General features: G+C 46.4%; 3 non-coding genes across 3 annotated transcripts; all 3 read left to right on the top strand.

Annotated features, from left to right (window-relative positions):
• The first annotated feature begins 7,138 nt into the window (after positions 1–7,138).
• Positions 7,139–7,212, top strand: Trnat-ugu (transfer RNA threonine (anticodon UGU)). The gene has a single exon. It is a non-coding gene; the product is annotated as a tRNA-Thr (tRNA).
• A 365-nt stretch (positions 7,213–7,577) lies between these two features.
• On the top strand, positions 7,578–7,651 carry Trnat-ugu (transfer RNA threonine (anticodon UGU)). Its single transcript has one exon. It is a non-coding gene; the product is annotated as a tRNA-Thr (tRNA).
• Positions 7,652–8,016: 365 nt separating this feature from the next.
• Trnat-ugu (transfer RNA threonine (anticodon UGU)) lies at positions 8,017–8,090 on the top strand. The gene has a single exon. It is a non-coding gene; the product is annotated as a tRNA-Thr (tRNA).
• Positions 8,091–11,991: the final 3,901 nt, after the last annotated feature.

The raw sequence follows: 11,991 nt of genomic DNA, 5'->3' as shown, positions 1-11,991 counted from the left end.
GATTTGAGGTTCGCAATAAGGTGTTCCAGCACTAAGACGTGTAGCACGTTCGATAGATAGACCTTGGCAGATAAATCGCCATATGGGAACTGGACTCGTCAAGACAGTTTAACTGTATGGAAGAGATGGCACTGTCATATACGCCATGTATGACGTCAAGGGAAGGGGGTAGGAAGCCCATCTTAGCCATTACAGCAGAAAGGAAACATAATGCACTTTGTCAAATGCGCTGTATAAGTCAACTGCGAGTATAGCTGCCCAGAGCAGGTACATCACAGCCAGTGCTATCACATCGAAGACATTCGCCAGTTACTGTCTGCATAGTTACCTGACCACCTACAGTTGTCTGTTCTGGTGAGAGGATGCTGGAACAAGGAGACGAAGGCCGATGCTAAAATGCAGGGAAAGGTATTGTGGTTGCATTATAGAGGGTAAGTAGTTTATTTCCAGGAATGGCGATGCTGTGACGAAGCTGGGAAGGGCAACATGGCCTAGCTTGAAAAGTTCTTTAAACATACTGGTCCATCTCGGAACCATTAACGTCTGGAAGGCATGATAGAACTCTATAGGCGGACCGTCAATGTTGGAGGACCTGTTAAAGGCACCCTTGTCGATGGCAAACTCCTCTTGATCCATGGTAATCAGTTTCTTTCCATCGGCGATACTGTGGGTGGTGTAATATGATACTTGACCAGTTGCTGTTGTGTTGGCAGTCCTGGCGCCGTAGATGTTTTTGTTGTGATCAGCGAAAGCAGTGACTATTTGTGATTGATGCCTGTGGCATGACAAATTTGGTTATGAGTTGTCGTCGTCGTCGTTGGTTATCAGTTGCCATATGAAGCATATAAGGTATCTCTTGGTCCAGTGAATCCTGTAGAAGCGTTCTCACGAGGATCCCCTGTAGACGACTTCAGGCCATCGTTACCAAGCGCACCTTAATCCCCTGCCTCTCCTTCTGGATGGTATACCCTAACCATCACTCTGAAGTCGTTCCATAGATGGCGGGTCGTCGTTCGCAAGTCGTCCAAGTCTCTGTCATGCGCCATTGACAGTACGCCTCCTGGAGATATGTTCATTTACCATAGTGGTTGTGATTTAATGAGAATCGTGCAGGTGTTTGCCAGAGAAAACCAGCATTCGCAGTTCATTGTCTTGGACAACAGATAATAGCCTCTAGGAGACGTAACTCCTATCAAGTCAACTTATTCGATATGTGGGGCTACAGGTATTGCGATACTTTTCATTCCATTTGTCACAGAGCCAGAAGTTTCAGACGATCATCCGGAGCAATTGACCGGTGTTTAAGTGAGGAGGCTGATCTCTCTGTTGCCAGATTCAGTTGAAATCGACTCAAAATATGCGACGAGCATAAGCCCTAAGACCAAAGGGGCAATGTCTTCATAGTGGAATATGGCTCTTTCCTGCCAGCGGTTCGAAATGGATGGGGCGTAGATATTGATGATATGCATGTCCACAGTGGTGAAGGCCATGTCTCGCGCTGTTGGAAGAGTGGTCAGATCCGTACTACTGATTCCTTCAGAAGCGTATGCAGATACGCTTCTGCAAAGGGTGACACTGGCAGAGCTGTAGGGTACGTATCTGACAACGTGAGACAGAGCAGCCCCCTGTAAGACTGCAATGTTAACGTCAGATGGCCAGATCATTTAATGTACACACATCAAAAAACGTTTTGCGTCATTCCAATTCCCAGAACTCCTGAAGATATTCGTTGACTGTGGATACTGTATCACAAACACAATCGCTTTGACTGTTTGGAGATGTCACTACACCTGCGCAAAGATGTAAACAACAATGCATGAGCACCACCTATTAGACAGAGGGGGTCCGACAACCGATCAGTTCGGGCATTCCACCAGGAAGGAGGTACACGGCTGGTGTTGTCTGTAGTTCAACCATGCCTAGACGGTCAATACCGCGGTTTGATTCCGTCTGCATTGTTACTTTGTGCCAAGAAGGGCTCTTAACAAGGGATGTGTCCAGGCGTCTCGGAGTGAACCAAAGCGATCTTGTTCGGACATGGAGGGGATACAGAGAGACAGGACCTGTCGATGACATTCCTCGCCCACGCCGCCCAAGGGCTATTACTGCAGTGGATGTCCGCTACCTACGGATTATGGCTCGGAGGAACCTGACAGCAACACCACCATGTTGAAAAATGCTTTTCGTGCAGACAAAGGACGTCGTCTTACTACTCAAACTGTGCGCAACAGGCTGCATGATGCGCAACTTCACTCCTGACGTCCATGGCGATGTCCATCTTTGCAACCACGATACCATGCCGAATGGACCGCTCAGGAATGGCATCACGTTCTCTTCACCGATGAGTGTCGCATATGCCTTCAAACAGACAATCGTCGGAGACGTGTTTGGAGGCAACCCGGTCAGTCTGAACGCCTTAGACACACTGTCCACCGATCGGCAATACGTAGCTCGACGAATCTTGTAAACAGAGACACGGGCTTTCAGCTTAGTATAGCTTGGGATCCAGCACTGGCCATATTGAAGTCGCTTCGAGCAGAAATGAGTACTATTGACCATAAGACGGATGACGATTCGCCACCAACATAAATATTCTGTTGACAACGGGAGGATAATCAAGGCGCCTACGTGGACGCGCATTTTTGCTTGCGGCTTCCGACAGAGGTCGCTGGGGCGGCCGATGACAGCGCAGAGTAACAGCGGCAGCCTCCGCGCTTGCGGCTTCCGACTGAGGTCGCTGGGGCGGCCGATGGCAGCGCAGAGCAGCGGCGGCAGCCTCCGCACGTGCGCCGAATATCTTTAGTTCTTCATCCTGTAGGTGGCGTTGCTGTCCTTCCAGCTACGGTTCATATCGTCGCTATTGGCCATCGAATTTGGCGCCTCCACGCATGCGCGCTTCCTGCCTAAGACTGGCGTAAATAGGGAGCACTGGTCCTGCCTTAGCAATGTGTTCGTCGCACCTGAAGATGTCGGCCAGTTGCGCTGACGAAATATTGTGGAGTTTTTGTTGCGGATTGGCAGGAGCCAACCCACGGAGTTTGGAGGAAGCCGAAAGGCACGCGTTTTAGCTCACGCAGGCTGGCGTGAGGTCTGGAACAGGACAAGGACTTTATAACTTAGAAACACGGACGCAGATGGTGACATACTTAACTTTAATCCATTAATGTTGAACGTAGCTCTTGTCTATACATTATTTACAATATCAATAGCAACTGATAATGGCGCCTTGCTAGGTCGTAGCAAATGACGTAGCTGAAGGCTATGCTAACTATCGTCTCGGCAAATGAGGACGTATTTTGTCAGTGAACCATCGTTAGCAAAGTCGGTTGTACCACTGGGGCGAGTGCTAGGAAGTCTCTCTAGACCTGCCGTGTGGCGGCGCACGGTCTGCAATCACTGATAGCGGCGACACGCGGGTCCGACGTATACTAACGGACCGCGGCCGATTTAAAGGCTACCACCTAGCAAGTGTGGTGTCTGGCGGTGACACCACAGTTTTCATATGACATCCGACGTCTCGCCCGAGAACCATATATACAACATGTCCGTCGGGAAAGCCTCAAGCAACACATGCCTGAGATAGATTGAAAAGGCGCTCCTTAATCCTCTGCCTCTCCTTCTGGATGGGCGGACCGCGCCCATGTGTGTCTAAGTCTCAGAAGATGGTGTAATAGTAGTTAGTCCAGTTGTACCCCATTACGCCATGTTCTTCCCATATCGCAACATAGCTTGTTGTAAGGAAAGCATGGTATACCCTAACCATCACCCTAAAGTCGTTCCATAGGTAGCGAGTCGTCGTTCGCAAGTCGTCCAAGTCTGTCTCTGGACGACGTGACTCACCAACCACTCTGAGAGATCTACGCCGGATCGCCGTTGAGGAGTGGGACAATCTGGACCAACAGTGCCTTGACGAACTTGTGGATGGTATGCAGTGACGAATACAGGCATGCATCAATGCAAGAGGACGTGCTACTGGGCATGGGAGGCACCAGTGTGTACAGCAATCTGTATCACCACCTCTGAAGGTCTCGCTGTATGGTGGTACAACAGGTAATGTGTGGCTTTTATGAGCAGTAAAAAGTGCAGAAATGATGTTTATGTTGGTCTCTATTCCAATTTTCAGCACAGGTTCCGGAACTCTCGGAACCGAGGTGACGCAAAACTTTTTTGATGTATGTAGTAGAGATAATTTCAGAGGCGAACTGATGTGGTTGATACTGATCGTTGGAATCTAGTATGATTGGCTGTTCGGTAAGGTGAGGTTCATTATCACATTTTTAGTACTCTGGGGTGAACAAGGCGGTCATAGACCATCCTGTCCAGCAGCACAGATATTTTAGGTCGTAGTCACTGGAGGCGTCGCTGCCGACCGGCGGTCAGGGTCGATCCACGCGGAAGTGTGGAGACCTGGCGAATCATCACACGCTCCAGAAGTACAGGGTGCTTGATTGATGCAGAAACGTCCACACGGACGGATGCATTTACCGGTTCGACAACACCTTAACTTGCTGTAGGGTTCGTGGGAGTCGGGGTTACATTGGTGTCCACGACTTATCTACTTGTGGTCCGCGTCCAGGGGAACTGCCAGCGAGATGTCATCGAGAGGCGAAGTATACGTATAAGAGACCGTGCGACGGTGTGCATTCACAGAGCTTGAGTGACCACTGCCTTCCACGTCGGAGGTCGGGAGTGAATCGCGTCCATCCAGCATCAATACTATCGTTGATGTAAACTCCATCCTGTCGCCTGAGGAATAATCGGCTTCTGCTGGCGGTGGCGCCAGTGATATCGACGCGGCCGTCTGCTGGATGATGGCTGGTTTGTGGGGCGCTCAACTGCGCAGTCATCAGCGCCCGTACAAAGTCCCAATTTTATCACAGTCCAATTTTGTACACAGTCGAATCTATTCACTCTCATGAATGATGATGATGATGAAATGATGAGGACAACACGAACAACCAGTCCCCGGGCAGAGAAAATCCCCAACCCGGTCAAGAATCGAACCCAGGACCCCGTGATCCAGAGGCAGCAACGCTAGCCACTAGACCACAAGCTGCGGACCGTCTGCTGGAGGCTGTGCAGCGGTTGTACTGGTGGCGTCCGATAAAGGCGCCGATATAGGATGCAGGTGGTGATGCGGAGTTGCGGCGGCAACGAGAGGTCTAGCGTAGGAGACCGGAGAGCACGTCTGCTGTGGTGCTAGTGAGGCCGGCGATTGTGTGATGCGACGCTGGAGACATTCTGATCGAACGTGCTTTTCTTTTCCGCGTCCTGAGCAAGTTCGGAGTTGGCCGTCGTAAATGACGACCGAGCAGCAGCCTCATAGCTGCACATGACAGTGGAGGTCTACGGTTATCTTGCGGTCTCCATTGATGACCGAGTATGTTCTAAACTGTGCCCACTGTTCGGCTACATGGCTTTGAACGGTGCCATAAGGACGGAAGCCCGCATCTCGTGGTCGTGCGGTAGCGTTCTCGCTTCCCACGCCCGGGTTCCCGGGTTCGATTCCCGGCGGGGTCAGGGATTTTCTCTGCCTCGTGATGGCTGGGTGTTGTGTGTTGTCCTTAGGTTAGTTAGGTTTAAGTAGTTCTAAGTTCTAGGGGACTGATGACCATAGATGTTAAGTCCCATAGTGCTCAGAGCCATTTGAACCATTTTTAAGGACGGAAGGTGTCCATGACTTCGGCCGTCGGGGAGTCGAACGGCAGTTCAAAGACCCGATTTGTCCTCATGTGTAATACTGTGTGATCGACCGCCACCAGCCCGAATTTATTGCCGCCGCGGCAGAAACAGAGTAACTGCTGGGGGTTCCGAAGGATCTTATCGCAAGTCGCGTCAACGGTGATTTTACATACACCGTGCTGTTCAGTATTGATAAATGGAAGTCCACTATGTCGTTCGCCGGGATTTTGTCTACGTTGCGAAGAATGTGCTCTACCTAGAGCGCCTTTGGTCTTGCATAGTCATTGCACCGTTGGTCTGGAGTACAAGACGACGCACAAGTAACGGCCGCAGAAGGTGAATAAAAGAAGCACACACGCTCTGCAGTCGGAAATACGGGACGTCCGCACTGTTCGGCTACTACAAAGCCAGACTGGCGACTAAACAACCCAAGCACGTCTCAGGACCCAGCCTCACAGCTTTACTTCCGCCAGTATCTAATCTCCTACCTTCGCAAATTCATATAAGTTCTGCTAAGAAACCTGGAGGACTAGCGTTCCTGGAAGAAAGAATGTTGCGGAGGCATGGCTTAGCCACAGCCTTCATTCTGGAAAATCCCCTGGGCTTTGGCTAAGCCAAGTCTCCGCAAATAAGCCATGTCCCCGCAACATCGTTTCTTCGGGGAGTGCTAGACTTGCAAAGTTACGTAGGAGATGTTCTGCGACGTTTGGTAGGTAAGATATGAGGTTGTGGAGCAAGTAAAGCCTTGAGATCGGGTCATGAGTCACGTTAGGCTGCTCAGTCGATGAGCACTTTCCTGCGAATCGAGTCGTAGTCCGGCACACAGTTTTAATTTGCCAATAACTTATTCCATATTGAGTTGTTATTTTAATAAAACGTCGCCAAATGACTGCAATAATTTTCTCAGTGTTGCAGGATCTTGTATGTATATGCAGTTAGCTCTGAAATAGAATGGTGACCATTATTGAAGTATACAAAGACAGTAACTTGTTCTCGAAACAACAGTTATTGTTGATGACCGTGCAGCTTTTCCCTGAAATAAATGATGACTAACTGACAACCTCAGCTGCTGACAGGTGTTGTTGTTATACCTCGATGTGGACAGCTGAAAATGTGTCAGCAACACAACACCTGTCAGCAGCTGAGGTTGTCAGTTAGTCATCATTTATTTCAGGGAAAAGCTGCACGGTCATCAACAATAACTGTTGTTTCGAGAACAAGTTACTGTCTTTGTATATATAGTTAAAAGGCTACCTAGCCATTGACCTTTGTCTGTGCGAATGCGCACAGGTTGCCCAAGCTCTTACGGGAATCGCCAACGCGTGCGCGAGTAATGAGTAGGTGGGCAAATGTCTATAAGGTACAATACATATGTAGAATTGTGGACAGTTGGGAATGTGAGTCTCACGGGAAGCGTGCAAGGGATAAGTCCCTGCAGTCGCGCTATTCATCTGTGTCCTCGGTGGCTCAGATGGATAGAGCGTCTGCCATGTAAGCAGGAGGTCCCGGGTTCGAATCCCGGTCGGGGCACACATTTTCAGCTGTCCACATCGAGGTATAACAACAACACCTGTCAGCAGCTGAGGTTGTCAGTTAGTCATCATTTATTTCAGGGAAAAGCTGCACGGTCATCAACAATAACTGTTGTTTCGAGAACAAGTTACTATCTTTGTATATATAGTTAAAAGGCTACCTAGCCATTGACCTTTGTCTGTGCGAATGCGCACAGGTTGCCCAAGCTCTTACGGGAATCGCCAACGCGTGCGCGAGTAATGAGTAGGTGGGCAAATGTCTATAAGGTACAATACATATGTAGAATTGTGGACAGTTGGGAATGTGAGTCTCACGGGAAGCGTGCAAGGGATAAGTCCCTGCAGTCGCGCTATTCATCTGTGTCCTCGGTGGCTCAGATGGATAGAGCGTCTGCCATGTAAGCAGGAGGTCCCGGGTTCGAATCCCGGTCGGGGCACACATTTTCAGCTGTCCACATCGAGGTATAACAACAACACCTGTCAGCAGCTGAGGTTGTCAGTTAGTCATCATTTATTTCAGGGAAAAGCTGCACGGTCATCAACAATAACTGTTGTTTCGAGAACAAGTTACTGTCTTTGTATATATAGTTAAAAGGCTACCTAGCCATTGACCTTTGTCTGTGCGAATGCGCACAGGTTGCCCAAGCTCTTACGGGAATCGCCAACGCGTGCGCGAGTAATGAGTAGGTGGGCAAATGTCTATAAGGTACAATACATATGTAGAATTGTGGACAGTTGGGAATGTGAGTCTCACGGGAAGCGTGCAAGGGATAAGTCCCTGCAGTCGCGCTATTCATCTGTGTCCTCGGTGGCTCAGATGGATAGAGCGTCTGCCATGTAAGCAGGAGGTCCCGGGTTCGAATCCCGGTCGGGGCACACATTTTCAGCTGTCCACATCGAGGTATAACAACAACACCTGTCAGCAGCTGAGGTTGTCAGTTAGTCATCAATTATTGAAGTACCCTACTGTGATTCAGTAATGTGTGACGTCACAGTAAATATCTAAGGGCGAACAATAGTCGTTTGGTCTTTTACTGTCTTTCGTAGGTGGGCGGCCATTACCCTTTTGTCGAGGGGACTCTGCTGCCGAGCAGTTGAGTAAGTTAATTACAACTTTTCGTTGGTTTATGCAACGATGTTTCCGGTGATAGAGTTTGCGCGACTTCATGAACTTATATTTACGATATTTTAAGCACCTCTGAAGTTAAATTACTTAATGTAATTCTTATTTATAAAGGTCGAACAAAAAGTTTCCATTTGAGGGCGTAGCTGTAACGTATGTACAAACAGCTAGACCCCGATTCTTGTATACAAGCACCAATATGTAGGCAAGAGTTTTAGTGTGGCCTTCGAACGGAAACTTTTTGATCGCCCCTTGTATATTCGAGTGTGTCAACTTGTTACATGTTTTCTCAGTGGTCATTCATGATACCGACCTTTAGTTTACGACGCTACTGATAATGGGAAACTACACATTTGCACTATGAAAGTGTTCCCTTCGTTTTCGAGAATTAATGAGCCATTAAATGAACTTTGCTCGCATCCTTTTCTGTATTTAATGTCCTATCCACGCTATATAGAATATTTATTGTTTAATTGTTTTCTTATTTAAATCGGAAATTTATGTGACGCCACCATTCACACATGTATCAATATTACTCTGTTGATTGGATATCACCATACACAAGAGAACCTACAATCGTCGCACAATCAGTGTCAGATATTTATTACACAGATTTAACAAAAATAGCTACCAACAATCATTACTACACAGAAAAACTGAGCTCAATAAAAGAAACTGCACACGAGAGTGGGTATTTTACAATGACAGTAGATAAAACAAACAACACAATAGCAAAACAGGCAACATTTAATCAAGATACAACACGCATAGAGATAAAACACAATTTACAACAAATTAGCAGATACTAAACAACAAATGGCACATAATGACTTAAAACAACAAAGTCGCGCACTAACTGGGCAAATATACTAAAGACTCGAGGACACATCATAGAATACAGAACCAACAACAAGATACAGAACAGACTTGAAAGAAATAACACCAACCCTGACAAATACAGTCAGTCCGATATATATTAACTATCCTGCAATTGCTGCCAATCAATGTATATGGGTCAAAAATACAGGAAGTTTAGAACCATGTATGCAGAACATCTCACAGCACTAGGAAGTAATAGCTCACACTCAACATCTGCAGATCACCTGGTAGCACAGAATCGCCGCCTAACGAATATAGAAGCTGATTTTAAAATTCGTAAAACGAATTGCAGCCTATACCAGGAATTAACGATAGAAGAAAACAGTCAGACCCAAAAAATCAACAGCACCGCGCGCGTGCGGTCCGTGCGCTACACCCTAAATAAACGGCCTTAAAAACACGTAATGACGGCGGAAACTCTGTGCTCGGTGAACAAATCTTAGAAAATGCCTGTGTGACGGCAACATCGAAGTAAATAAACGTGTTACCTCTATACAAGCAAAGGAAGAACTCACCACAGCACTGAAAACAGTAAATAACGCGCCTGAATAACCCAATGTATAGCGATCTCAGTCGGGAATTCTGTAATAAACAGAAAAATAAAATACAAAACGCTTTGCTTTTTGCAGATGACATGCTGACAAGCTGTAGATTGTGTAGTAGGCCAACAACTACCAGCATAAACGACCAATGGCTCGATGTGAGGTACTTAAACAAATGTACAGATCCACTTTATTTCCAAATTTAGTATAAAACCGGAACCTTTAGACATACCGCTGATTAACAATATAGATTGCCTCGACAAACTGATACATGACTCAAATCTGTACTGTGTGAAAACAACTAATGTGAGTCCTCCCTTGCGTGTGTGTGTGTGTGTGTGTGTGTGTGTGTGTGTGTGTGTTTGTGTGTGCGTGTATGTTGTCGTTAGAGTAAGTTAGTTTAATTTAGGTTAAGTAGTGTGTACGCCTAGGGACTGATGACCCAAAAGTTTGGTCCCATAGAACCTAAAAAAACGTTCGATAAAAATCGGTCATTTTACAAATGTAAATATTTTGTATCAAAAATTTCTTTAGGATTTAACATGCAACAACAAGTTTGCAGAAAGGAAATAAACAAATAAATCCAGTGAAGATAGCACAAAAAGTGCTGAAATACGGGTGGGTAAAAACAAGTACAAAATGGTGTCTTGCTAAAGAAGTAATTTCGCTCTAGTAAACATACGTTTTGTTTAAACAATAACTGTCTGTTTCGGGCAACATCATTATTTCCAAAGAAATTATCGAGGCATTTCACGTACTTATGTATTATTCACCAACTCGTCTACTTACTGAAAAGGTTGTGAGGATAAAATCTGTCTTAACTTCCCAGTGCCGTGGCGTGTGAGGGAGGGGGAGGGGGAGGGGGGAATCCTCTATGCCTACCTTTTGGAAATATTGTTATCTAGACACGTACTTCATGTATTAAAATTTTGAAAAAAATGTTTGTTGTTTCTAGTGATTTCTTTTACCAGGTTCTGTAACTGTTTTTAATTTTTCTGTTAAGGGTAACCCAAAAATTTAAATCTCATTAGTAAATGTGACTTTTCGCAACAAATGTAATATTCGTATTTTAAAGTTCTGGACCCTTCCTAGGCATGTATAGGTCTCTAAGAAGTATGTTGTGAATAAAGCTTAACTACAACTAATGAAATATGTATTTTTTTAATCTTGTTTTGGTGGTAATAAAGTACCCCTCCTCTCTGTAAGCACATTATGCGTTGGTACTGCTGAGATTGTGTTAAATGATATTTTCAAGTTCTGGACGCTTTTATTCATCAGTACCTATTTAAAAAGGATGTTTTTAGTAAACGTTATCAACAATTAACGAAAATTCCTTTTTATCTTGTTTTTGGTGGGCATAAAGTACACCTTTGTAGGACGCGTTGTGGAAAATACATTGGTATTGCTAAGGTTAACCACCGGTGCATGATCTATGACATCAGAACGTGTCAAGTCATTTCCCTCATCGTTAGCGACCAATGGAACTGGTGATGCGCTCATACTCTTTTCGAATTCACGTGGCTTAGTTCCTTCGAGATGTCTCTCCAGTCTAACCATGTTTTATTGAGCTTGTCGTCCAAGATGCACTGAATCCTGACCTATAAGCCAGACTTTTTAAGTTGATTTATGGAACACAAGTGCTTTTACTTCGTAGGAAATCTTCTTCGAACACGACTTTAAGGTCCTACGATCATTTCCAGCCATTCTAGCAAGTGCAAATTCTGCAAATGTTTTGTTCATATCGAACATGCTAGCACGTCTTTCTTGTGCAATTCCCTAGAGCATTCACAAACACTGCTTCAGAACCAGATCAGATACGCAGCAGACATATCACTTATCTCTGGCTCCCCACTATTGTAAGACGAACACGTCCCGAGGGAAATAAGTAAGTTGGCGGCGGGATCTCTGTTACGCAGAGAGCATTATTTTACCGCTATCCCGAGGCTGCGACCTGCTTTGCAGAGAGTATCTCGGACTTCTCCCGACCAAGCAGCGCCTTGCGTCCGATGCGGGGACGCTGATGTGGAGGATAATCTCCCCGGCAGCGCCCCGTATTCGCCGCCACGATCCCGCCCACTGCCACGAGGTAGCTCTCTTCCAAGAGCTGGAAACTGCCGTCGTTCCTTCTGCGTATTGTCTAGCTAGTTCCTTCGGGGCGTGTCTCTGCAAAATAAGTCTACTCGGACAGGCTTTGATCCGATTCTGTTGAGGGAAACGGAGGTGGGGGCAGTCT

The sequence above is a fragment of the Schistocerca nitens genome, chromosome 4, assembly GCF_023898315.1.
Source record: "Schistocerca nitens isolate TAMUIC-IGC-003100 chromosome 4, iqSchNite1.1, whole genome shotgun sequence".
Lineage (NCBI taxonomy): Eukaryota > Metazoa > Arthropoda > Insecta > Orthoptera > Acrididae > Schistocerca > Schistocerca nitens.
The sequence above is the reverse complement of the archived record's forward strand: the minus strand, read 5'-3'. Positions and strand labels throughout refer to the sequence as shown.